General features: G+C 53.3%; 1 long non-coding RNA gene across 1 annotated transcript; it reads right to left on the reverse strand.

Moving 5' to 3' along the window:
- Window positions 1-109: 109 nt before the first annotated feature.
- On the reverse strand, window positions 110-10,781 carry LOC149990469 (uncharacterized). Its single transcript, XR_016508617.1, has 2 exons — window positions 10,459-10,781; window positions 110-1,215 (listed from the first exon to the last, which is right to left on the reverse strand). It is a non-coding gene; the product is annotated as an uncharacterized LOC149990469 (long non-coding RNA).
- Window positions 10,782-12,372: the final 1,591 nt, after the last annotated feature.

Below are 12,372 nucleotides of genomic sequence, written 5' to 3' on the forward strand. Positions count from 1 at the left end.
TCTTGGTTTGTAACTTAACCTCTCTGATCTTCAGTTTCCACCTCCATTAAATGGAGATAGCATTTGACTACAAGTAACAGAAAAAGAAAACAAAAAACCACTCAAAATGTCTTTTACAATAAGCATATTTATTATTCCACAAAGTCTGAAGAAGAGTGCTCCCATGGTTGCCTCACTCAGCATCAAGCGCTCTGGTTCTTTCCATTCTTCTGCTCCACTGTCCTCAGCTCTTGGCCTTCTCCTTAGGTCGGCCCGCCTTGGTCATGAGGTGGCTGCAGCAGCTCTGAGTATCATACTCTAATTCAACAAAATCCAGACTGGTCAAAGTTAACGATCTTGCCTTGTGTCCCTTATGTCCCCTTTGAAAACCAAGGCAGCCTTCCCCAGAATTCCCTAGCAGCTTTCTGATGGGCCAGAAGTGAGTCACATGCCCAAGTTGAACCCGACCACATGGCAAAGGAGTTGGCCGTATCATTGTTTACATGAGTCTTCTCACCCCTGGCTGTACATGAGAATTTCCTGGGGTGCTTTAAAAAAATACCAGGGCCCAGACTCTACTCCCAGATCAATTTAATTTCTACATGTGGGGCCTGATTTCCAGTATATTTTAAAAGTCCTCCAAGTGAGCAAGGGAGTGTCAGATAGGCTTAGATCAACCAAGATTCAAACCCTGTAGCCCAGCCTCCCATGCGCTGGGTCTGACAGAAAAGGGGAAGTAGTGGTGATTTGTTGTTAGGTACTCAATATCCAGGCAAACCCTTTTGTCCGCTATTAGCACCAGGAGAGGGGTTTGAACCCATACAAGCGCGTGTCCTCCAGAAATTGCTTTCCAGGAAAGAAAGGCCTGGGGAAGCCTGCAATGAATGAGTAATTTGGATTTTTGATTGGGGCCTATGGGGGCCCTAGAATTGCTCAGTGGCCTTTCCAATGCCTCTGTTCCAGAAGAGGCATGCTCAGGGACAGGCTATTAGACACCTAAGCACTGAGGGGTTTGCAAAGTCTGTGGGTCCCACCCAGCCTGGTCCCCAGACTCCTGTCCGCCTTTAGGCCCTGGATCTCCCATTTCCCCACTTCCCTCTGCTTTGCATCTGGCTCCAGGTCAAATGTGGATTTCCTTTCAACCAGCAGGTCTGAGAGTGTCCATCTGTGGAGCCGGAGCTGGAGCCAGAGGCCGTCCACCAAGGAGCTCATCCATCAGCTGAGCCCAGGCTGGAGCTGAGAAAGAAGACCACAGGGTCAGGCCACCCAGGGTGTGGAGTGGGGAGGGGCCTTTCTGGATCCACCAAGGAGGTTTGTGCTGACTGACATGGTCTGAGGAGTTGGGCGATCAAAGATGAGGAGTGAGGAATTCTGGATCTAGTCCTCTGAGTACCACTAACTCTTTGTGTGACTTTGAGTGTGGCCCCGCCTGTCTCTGGGCCTCAATCTCCTCATCTGTAGCATCAAGGAGAGAATCACAGCGCCATGGACTCCTGAGGCTGGAAATAGCCTTACTGGCTATCTAGTCCCAATTCCCGCCCAGAGCTTGAGTCCCTCGCACAACATCCTGCAACGTGATTGCCTAAACTCTGCTTGTATATCTCCAGTGACAGGACGCTCACTTCCTCCAATGGCCTCCTGTTTTATCTCAGCATAGCTGTCTGTTAGGCAGTCTTCCTTTGGTTTCCATCAGTGGGTTCTAGCTTTGTCTCCCGGGTCCACACAGCTCATCTTCCCTGTGATAGCCCCTACCAGGTCTGAATTCAGAGTTCAAGTTCCCCTGAGTTTCCTCTTTCCCAGGCTAAACACCTCTAACTGTTGTCACAGAGCCTGGTCTGTGATTTTTTAATGTGTGGGGCCCATAATTGGACACAGTCCCAAGGTAGGGTCTTGGCAAGGCTGCAGAGGGCCTCAAGACCATCTTCGTCCTTCCATACACAATGGTTCTTGCAGTTGAACCCAAGGTCCCCTTGGCCTTATCACCTATAGGGTCTCCCCTGGCCTGTAAGCTCTGTGAAGAGAGAGCACTTTTCTGATTCCTTTTTTTAAAGATTTTGCTTATTTATTTTTAGAGAGAGGGGAGGGAGGGAGAAAGAGAAGAAGAGAAACATCAACGTGCAAGAGAAACATCCATCGCGTTTCCTTTTGTATGCTCCCAACCAGGTACTGGGCCCACAAGCCAGGCATGTGCCCTGACTGGGAATTGAACCAGTGACCTTTCACTTAGCAGGATGACACTCAACCCGCTAAAGCTATCCAGTCAGGGCCTGATTCCTTTTTGTTACCCCAGGACCCCGCCCAGGACCTTGCCCAGAGGTGGCATCACAACTTGTGCACTGAGGTAGCTGAGAACGAGGGGCATGTCGGGAATGTTTGCATGCACACATGGGCCTGCAGCTTGAATTAAAAGAATGCGCTGGGCCCTGGAAGGGCCTAGATTATCCAAATATTTTCAGGAGCCCCCTCCCGCCCCTGCACCAGCTACACTGGCCCAGTGTGTGGGTCTGGTGATACTGGTGTTCATCAGTGCCTAAACCCCAGGGAGCTGGTATCTGTATCTGTGACCCTCCTCCACCAGCCAGGGCTTGTGGGAGCTGCGTGTCTCCCACAGCTCTGTGTGCAGCTCGCCAATGTCATGTACGTCTGTGTGTGGCTGCTGGAGGTATCCCCCAGTGCCTAAGAGGCGGGAGGAAGTGGCTGTCTCCCGTCCATTGGCAGGGGTGACCTGGGGATCTGTCTGAGGCAGTAGGAAATGACTGTGCCCCGTCAGTCAGCAGGGGTTTTCCTGACGGGCTGAGGAGGAGCGGGGTGGCGGCTGAGCCCTATCACTTGACAGGGGGTATTCCCAGCTGTCTGCATGAGGAGGGGAAAGCAGCTGCCCTGGTCGGCGCCTGGGGCATCCTGGCCATGCCCGCTCTGACGTGGCCCATCTCTGTGTGTGTGCGTCCTCTTGCCACTTAGCTGTCATTAGCCCCAGTCACCACAAGGGAAGTTGGCCCTGCCACAGCTCAAGGTCATGGGAAGGACACTTCAATTATTCCACTGTCATCTGCTTGGGTCCCAGTGGAGTGGGCAGCCACTGACTTCAGAGCTGGCTAGAGGGAATGTGAGCCAGGGAAGGGCAGGGCAGATGAAGGGAAGGATGGAGAGGGCCACGGGGGGGACCCATGGGCCACTTGAGCACAGGGAGCCAACAGAGACCTGTTCAGACACAAAGCCACAGATGGGGCACTTCCAGAGCCAATTTACGAGCTGCTGAAGTGGCAAAGGTGAGCATGGGTTTGAGAATCAGACACTTGGGTTCTAGTCCTGGTTCTGTTGCTTCCTAGCTGCCTGGCCATTTTTCTCTGCTGTGGAACAGGGATGTGGTAAAAAGCTCCAGGTCAGGCCCATGGGGCACACCCAGAAAATGGAAGGCACCTCTTGCTGTAAACTCTCTCTGAGGCTACCCAAGTGAGGCAGATGGTGGCAGGCAAGACTGGGGACAGGAAGGGCACTGGGAGGCTTCCGCCAGGTTTGCCCCGAGCCCAATCTAGAGTCTCTTTGCTCTTGGCTCCTTCCCCTTGGCAGAGAAAGCTCGTTGTCATAGGATATAGGAAGGGGCTGCAGGGGCAGGGACCAGAGTCCCTGTGAGTGGCACCATGGCTAGCTCTGGAAATTCTCAGCATTCTCCACCCATGGGATCTTTCTAGAAACCCAGCTAGGGTCTGAAGGGGAGAGCAGGTGTTGGTACAGATAAAGGAACTGAGACTCTGTTTAGTGACTTGTCTGAGGTCACACAGCTGTGGGATAGACACAGGATTCACAGCCACCAGAGCATAGCCACTGTCCTTTTAATCTTCTACATCATTATCTTCCTTCCTCCTACCCCAGCTCAGCATCCCAGGCCCCTGTTGTGACAGTCTGACTACTCAGGATTTCCAAAACACTCCCTGCATTTTCCTGCCTCCGCGTTTTTCCGCACCAGGCTCCTTCGGCATGGAATGTCCACCCCACCCTGCCCCACCCCACTCCTTCCACTCCCACCCCATCTTTTCTCCTGGGCCCCTGGAAGTCCTCCTTAGTCTTCAAAGCTGTGATGCCTCCTCTCATTCTTGAAAGTTGAAGGACTTCCTCTGCTCCCAGAGGGCTTCGTGGCGCTTGAGTCTTATGTCACTAGAACAAGAGATCTTGGAGATGGTTGAGGCGAGCCCTCTCTGCGCACTGAGGAGGAGCCTGGGAGAGCCAGAGAGAGAACGGGCTCCAATACTTTCCTGCTTTCTCCCTAACCCTTTGGTCACTGTTTCACAGTCTCTGTCCTGTTGGACACCATCAGGGCTTTAGATCTTCCTTCCCCTTTCTTCCCCTGCTCTGTCTCCCCACGCCTCTCCTCTTCTTTCCTTCTTTCTCTCTCTAGGGGAGCTTGTCTATCTATGATGAGGCCGTAAGGGCAGGATTTCTGATTGCCTCCAGGTCATCTCCACCAGATGTCCCCTACTCGTTTCAAATTCCAACATGTCCTACCCAAGTCCACCAGCTGCCATTCTCTCTAACTTGACCCTTCTTACTGTGTCCCTTTTCTCAGTGAATGGCACCATCATGTCCCCACCAGAATCCTGGAGGCATCCTCCCAACCTTTCTCCCCACCACACATGACATCCGATCAGCCACCAAATCCTACCTCCCTCACATGCTCAATCCACCTGCTTCTCTCTAGCTCCATGGTTTCCACCTCAGTCCAAGCCTCATCATCTGTCACTTGTGGTTACCACCTGCCCCCAGCCTGCTTCCTCTCTGCCCCCCAACTGCCAGCCTGTTTACCCACAATGTAGTCAGAAGGACTCCTGCAGAAAACAAATCAGACCATGTCACTGCCATGCTCAGAAACTCCAGGGATTGAGAATAAGTTCAAGAGCCTAGAGGATTTTCCTTCACTTCCCTCCTCCCCTGTCATGCTGAATGGGCCAGGCCATCTTCTACTCCTGAGTTCTTCCCAGGCTACAGCTTCTTCCCGAACATTTGTCCTTTTACCCTTCACCTGGCCAACTCATCCTCAGTCTCCGGGCCTCATCACTCTACATGTGCCCTTTAAGATTTGGTTGAGGTGTCACCTTTTCCTGGAAAACTTCCCAGACTTTTCTTCCACTCAAGTCTGGGTTAGATACACCCTTCCTCCTGCACAGGGACTCTGATCCCCTTTCACCATTCCCTCTGCTGCCCTGTAGATCTATCAGAATGTGGTTCAGCATGCACTGTAAATACTTGGGTACTTGTTTATTTCCCCCACAAGACCAAGGGCTGGCCAACTACAGTCAACCGACCAAGTGTAGCCATACGTAGCCTGTTTTTGTAAATAAAGTTTTATTGGAGCACTGTCGTGTGTATTCGCTTACATATCATCTATGGCAGCTCTCACACTAAAACGGCACCGTTGAGTTGTTTTGACAGACCCCAAAGTCCTAAACAATGACTCTGTGGCCCTTTACTAAAAAGGTAGCTAACCTCTGCTCCAGACCATGTGCCCCAGGACGGCACGGACAGTTTCTGTCTGGTTCTTTGCTGGGCCCGCAGCACAATCACTGGTGGTTGGCGGATGGCTAAGAAACATTTGTCAAATTGCGCTTGTAGTATCTGGTCACAGAGTACGACTGTGGTGGCCAGGATCCCTGGATCCCCAAGTCGGCTCTGACCTTTGGTTTCTCAGTTCTGCGTCCCCAGGGGACAAAATGAGGTTGGATTCCCTGTGTGTTCCCAGCCTTTCTCAGAACAAGGCCAGACCCAGAAGACAGAGAGGCTGTGTCACTGCTGACCATCTGAAGGACTCAGGGGAGGACAGCAGGACCCTGGTTTGAGGGGGGCTTCTTCCCTGTGGAAGGTATGCACTCCCACTTCAAGGCTGTGTCTGACACTAAAGCAGAAGTTCTCATTCAGGGACAATATTGTCCCCAGGGGATATTTGGCAATGCGTGGAGACATTCTTGGTTGTTAAAGAAGAGGAGCCAGAAGGAGGTAGCTGGTAGTGGCACCTAGTAAGTGGCACCCAGGGGTGCTGCTCAACACCCTACTAATGCTCCCCTTTCCCCATAATGAGGATTATCTGGCCAACATTTTCCATAGTGCCAAGCTTGAGAAATTCTGCTCTAAAGCCAGGGGTGAGATGAGCCTGATGCTTGGGCTCCAGCCTAGATCAGTGAGAACAAAACCTGTGTGCTGATGCCCAGGCATTGGCACTTGTATAATCTCCACCGGTGATTCTAATGTGAAGCCAACACTGAGAACCTCTGGGCTAGAGCCTATTCCCCAGGAAAGGTTTCCAAGGATGAGCCTGCACATGGCCCCGAATCACCTGGAATGGTCTTTGCCTCACGCATTTGACCCCACTGCCAGGCCCTACGCCCTGGTCATTTTGGCAAATCTGGCTGCGGCCCTCATGGGGTATCTGTGAGCACTAAGGGGTCAGCACAGCCCCTCTTCTTCCCCTTTCCTCCCCTGCCCCCCTCTGCAGGAGGAGGGGTGCTGGTGGAGCAGGGGGGCTGGGGAGCACAGCTGGGATTCCAATCACCTCCGACCACAAAAATCCATATCAAGCCATCTTTCCCCCTTCTCCCCCTTCCAAGCTGGGCTGTAGAGAGAAGCACCCCCTTTCTGAAAGCAACCCAGAGGCCCCAAGCTGATGTAGAGAGAGGGGCTCAGTAGTGTAGATGTTGGTGCGGAGGGGTGGGAGCTCCTAGCATCCTGAGCTGGCTCTAGCTTGGGGGGATGTGTGTGAAGGTCTCTACCTCTTCAATCTGATCAGAGTCTGGGCCCAAGCAGGCTCTCTGGGTGAGACGAGGAAGGCACTGGAAGGCTGACAGGAGGTGCATTTCCCTGCCATGGGACGAACATTTACACCTCCCTCGAAAACACAACTTCACAGGGGCTAACCCAGACTGGCTACACATTTGTTCCCTTCCTAATGTGGAGCTGAGAATCCATCCCATAGAGAGCGGTCTTCCTGTCCTGGGAGAGCCCTCCCCCACAAGCCTCCAGTCCTCTCCTGGGCCACACAAGCCACCTCCCAGCCTATGCAGTTCCCGTGAATGCTGCTTAGCCACCCCAGTGCTGGGAGGAAGGGAGGCCTGAGAGAGCAGGGCAAGGCTTCCATGGGATTCCCTGCCTGACCAGAAAGACTTCTCTAGCCCAGAAACCACTGGGATTCAAGATTGGAGAGGTCACAGTTCAGCAGGGGCTGACAGTGAGAATGTAAGGAAGCCAGTAAGCTAGGCCAGATCTGGCCTTCAGGGAACATTCCTGGGACCTAAGCTGGGCAGCCATTGTCAGAGGGAAAGAGTGGAGGCACAAACAGAATGAAACGTAGAGGCACATTCATGCTGCATGGAGTTAACTTTGGTGGGGGTTATCTGCAAATCACAGGAAAGGCCCCTGTGAGCACCTGAGCAAGATGCTAAGTGCCCGGCTTTGGTGAGGGAAAAGGAAGAGGGCTAGAAAATAGCAACCATGTGACATTGGAGTCAAACCTTGAAGCATAAGGGAGAATTTGCAAAATACAAGAGGAATCAAGTGGGAGTTCACAGCGGAGACAAATGCCCCTGACATCTGCCGTGTCTGGGGCATGCTGCGTCGGGCCTTGAGGAGAGAACACATGTGTGAGCAGACCAAGGATGGAGCTGAGGTGGGGACAGGCGTGTTCAGAATGGGAGGGTCTGTGTGCCCCACCAGCTGAGAAACATGGCTTTATCCTGAAACCTATGGGGAGCTATGGATGGATATGCAACAGGGTAAATGACACGATCAGATTTGACATGTATAACATTTCCTCCCCTTATGGTCGGAGGCTGGATTGGGGCATGGGAGGGTCAGAGGCCTAAAGACAAGGAGCCGGGGCAATGGTTGGGGTTTAGGCCCATGTGGTTGGTGACAGAAAGGGTAAGGGGTGGCAGAGGGATCGTGGAGTTACACTGTTTGAATGTCAGCATGAGGAAGACTGTGCAATCTTTCAGAAACTCACATCACAGATTCACTCGCTTGCTTACGACATTCTAATGGCTCCCGACGGCTCTTCGGATAAAGTCTAAACTCCTTCCAGAGGCCTTCTGGACCCAGGCGCCCTGGTACCTAGCCATTTCTCCAACCTGGTCTCCTAGCAGGCAGGCCCCCACCTCCAGATTCTTAGCTTCGGCTCTGTGCACAGTCATTCAGTTGCTCGGAAGCTGCACGCTCTCCCTTACCTCCGCCCTTCTCATGTCGTTCTCTCCCTGCTTTAATCCAGCGCTCACCCTATTCGCCTTCGCCCCCTCCTCACCCAAAGCTGGCAGACCTACGCACTGGCCTCTGGTCTGCTCACCGTTCAGGTCTCAGCTTTCCGGGAGGTCCCCCATGATCCCCGCAACTCTTATGGGCTCCCTTGGCCCTGTGGACTGCCCCCACCTTGACCCCTAGTACCCTGGATGGTGATTTTCTGTAAGCCGTGGGATGGTAAGGATCATGTCTAACTTGTTCACCACGGTCATCCAGCTCCATACACAGGGCTGGCACATGTTTAATAAATGTCAAAGAAAGGAAAGGAGAGGGTACATGTCTAAAACGATGCTCCATTGATGGATGGTGATAACAGTCGTAGAGACAGAGGATCGGTTTTATCTGGGGAAGGGTCGGGTAACATGAGTTTAGTTGAGACCCAGTGGAGCTGGCGGTGGCTCAGGGTCACCTCAGAAGACATGCCGAGTAAGCTGTCAACTCTGTGGGCCTGCAGCTCAAGGACCAGTTTGGGCTGGACCGCTCTGCTGAGAGGTGAGAGCTAAAGCTGTGGGAATGAATTTGAAACTTGATGTTTTTGATTCCTAAGTAAACGGCCAGCCAAGAACCAGTCTATTTTGAAACACCGGTGGCCAAGGACATGAGAGGAAGGGGTGGAACTGCCCCAGCTGTCACACAGCTCTGCAGGGAGAGGGCCCTGGCTAGGGGGCCCGGGTTGGGAAGGAGAGCTGGACAGAATAAAGGTCCTTCTGGCTCTCTGTGCCCCTCCTCCCACCAGGTGCCCTCAATGATCCCTGGGTTCAGCCCTCTGGCCGGAGCCTTGTGGAACCCAGTTTGCCGTGAGGCTCCCATTTCCATAGACTCACTGACACCCCCTTCCCCACCGCCTCTTCCCTGCCCTAGCTGGCCTCTGTAACTCAATGCTCCTTCTCCTTCCTTCGCTGGGCCCAGGAACCCTGCCAAGCATTGTGCTTCCTGGCCTGGGGATGACTCAGGCTTCCCTCTGCAGCACCTCCCCACCCCCAGCCCCTGAGCCATGCCATAGGCTGAGCAGGGAGAGGAACCGAGGGGCAGCCTGAGTCCAGAGTGTTGGGGAGCTGGGCCCAGGCCCTTGTTCCTCATGCTAAACAGGTGGCATCCACAGGGACCGGGTGTCAGGGCTGGGGATGACTGGGACATGTCCTGGCAAGCTAACATCAGCGGTCCAATGGGATAGTACTCCAGGAACCAGAGGGCCAACGTGTACCTATGAAGTTGTAAGTTCAAGCCCTGTTTTCAGCAAGCCAGGCCTTGTCACTTAAAGCCTTAGAGTTTTCCTCTGAAAATGAATGAGCCACTCAAATGTTTTAGGAGCCACAGTACTGGCATCATATCGTAGTGCCGACTCTTCCTTGCTGAGTGACCTTGGGCAAGTAAGCCACATTCTCTGAGCCTCGGTTTGCTCATCTGTACAATGGGGATAAGAATAATACCCTCCTCTCAGGCTCATTGGGAGGATTAAATGAAACAACATGTGGAAAGTGTTCTGTAAACAGTCAAGGGCTGTGACAGGAGGGCTGTTATATTTATCTGCATGGCTAGGATGGAAAAGAAGAAGCAGGTGGTTCTCTGTTTTTCTGTCATCGGGGGCACATGCCCCAGTTCTTTCCACTTGACACGATGGGATTCCTTGAGGCCTCAGCTCATGGAAGGTCAGGGCTTGGATCGGTGGTTGCATATTTTGCTGAAGGACCTTCAGCAAACGCCTTGACTTTTCTGAGCCTCACTGAACTGTATTCAGAAGGGCAAAGAAAAGGAGAATTTCTCTTCTCCCCTCTCCCCTCCCAACCTCTCTCCCTTTCTATGGCTGGTGTGCTGATCAAAGGAGAGGTTCACGTAGAGGTGAGGCCCCAAAGTGCAGTGCCCTTCCCAGATGTGCTGGGGGGGGGGGTACAGAAGAAATGTGGGCATGTGGAGGGCAGGGCCAGGGCTGGCCTATGTGTGTGTGATCAAAGGGACAGGGTAGGGTGGGGCAGGGGGAGGGGGTGAGTTCTTGGCATTGCTGAGGGTTTAGTGCATTCTCTTGGTTGCCTGGATGCCTTGGTATTCCACCCCCCCACCCCCAGTGTTTATCACAGGCCCATAGCCCCCACTCAGGCCTAGTGTGAGTGAAGGACAAGCCGTTCACCTGGCCGCTGGTGGCTGAGTATGTGAATCACCTGCCAGGCCAGCTATCCAAGCCCTGCTTCATGATCGCCACCTTACCTCGTTGTCCTGCGGGCTCCTGGCCACCAGCTTCCTGGACTGACGCATAGAGAACTGCACTGGCGGAGAGCGGCCTGTGGCCCAACTGTGTGAGGCGTCCCACTGTCCACTTCCCGGCACTCGGCAGTCTCCAGTGTACGTGAGGAGCGGCTAGTGCTCTGGGTGGGTCTCAGCCTCTCAGCCCCTTGGCTCAGGGCAGCCGCTTCTGTGCGGCAGTGTGGGCGTGGACCAGGCTGGGTTCCGTCCCGGGCCGGAGGAGGTGGAGAGCAGCTCTGCAGCCCCGCGACATCCTCCAAGGGAACGAAGATGGCGGCAGAAAGAGTGGCTTTGTTTTAAGAGGAGAGGGGCACAGATGCAGCCCCCCCCGCCCCGCCCACTCCAGTAGCCTGGGGCCTCTGAAGGCCAGCTCAGCCAGGAAACTACCTTTTGAACAATGCGCAAGCCAGCCTGTCCCCAGCCTTACTTCTCATCCTTGGTGGCAGTCCTGGGGCAGACGCCTTTGAACCATTGTTCCCGGGGACAGCTCACCAGGGTCAGGTCTAGGCCAGGGCAGGGTCCTGAGCCCCCACCCACTGGGAGGAAGCACATGATGTCCCAGACAAGCGCCTCCTCCAGCTTTTGTTCTTGCTGGGCAGGCAGTCACTCAGGATGCCATGGCTCGGGGGGACAGGGGTTGGGGTAGACAGTGCTCTGTTTTATTTCTGTCAGAAGGGTTTCTGAGGGGTAAACTGAGGAAGGGAGCAGAAACTTCGCCCATGACCATGGCAGAATTGGAATGGCACCGCCAAAAAGGAAGGGACCCCAAAGTGTGCTTAGTTATCCTCTAGATTTTCGGCTGCACAGACGCAGGGACTTTGCTTCGTTCTGGGCTGTATCCTCGGTGCCAAGAACAATGCCTGGCACATAGCAAGTGCTTGAGAACTCTGTTGCCGTATGACCCCCTCTGCTTTCCCAGCTCATGCTCTGTCTCCAGGATCAAAGGCTGCTAATGCTCAGAGTGTTCTGCACTCACAGACAAGCAAGCCTGGGTTCCAGTTCCATCACTTTCTGGCCAGATTACCTCAGGGACTTAGTCTCCCTGTCTGTAAAATGCAGAGTTCTTCCCACCTCCGAGTTGCTCGGGGGACTTGTTGATGGCTTCGGGAGCTTCCTTGGCACATAGTAGATGCTCCTTAAATGTTGGTTCTCTCACATGTTCTTTTCACTGAGCCTCATCTCATCCAGGCTAAACAACTCAGCAGCCTCAGACATCCCTTATTATATCAATTCATCCCTACAACAGGCCCTGTCAGGTGTGATTCTATCTACATCTCGAGCTTACAGATATGGAAACTGAGGCCCAAGGAGAGAGATTCTGGTCCCATAAGTAAGTGCTAGAGGCAGGATTTGAATGCCATTCTGCCTGGTTCCTGGCCTTTTTCTCTAATGGAACACTCACACCATTCATAAGAGCTCATGTCTGACTTTCTCGCTGCGTGTGACCTCAGGCCTCTTGCTGCATCTCTGTGAGCCTCGTTTTCTTCAGCTGGCCAATGGGAATAATTACCCTGACTCCCAGGCCTTGGCCTTGATGACAACCCAGGGTGGTTGGCTATATCAGGCCTTCTCTGCCCTCCCCTTGCTTCTCTCCGAGTGACTGGCAGGCGACATGCTGGTCACCGCCATCCACCCCAGGCGTTCCTGCCAAGGCGCCTGGAACTGCAGCCCCTTCACTCTCTTTCCAGGAAACATATCTGAATGAAAGTGAGTGAGAGGGGCATTATTAGAGGGATAACATTGGGTCAGCTCTAGTTTATTAAAACAGCACTAAATCATTTTAAAACCTATTATTAGAAACAAATGACCTCCAACACACTGTACAACTGATTGTGACACACCAATGGGTCACGACTCCTCAGGGATAAGGGCTGGTGT

Source organism: Furipterus horrens, unplaced genomic scaffold (genome assembly GCF_987537825.1).
Source record: "Furipterus horrens unplaced genomic scaffold, mFurHor1.1.pri manual_scaffold_17, whole genome shotgun sequence".
Taxonomy (NCBI): Eukaryota; Metazoa; Chordata; class Mammalia; order Chiroptera; family Furipteridae; genus Furipterus; species Furipterus horrens.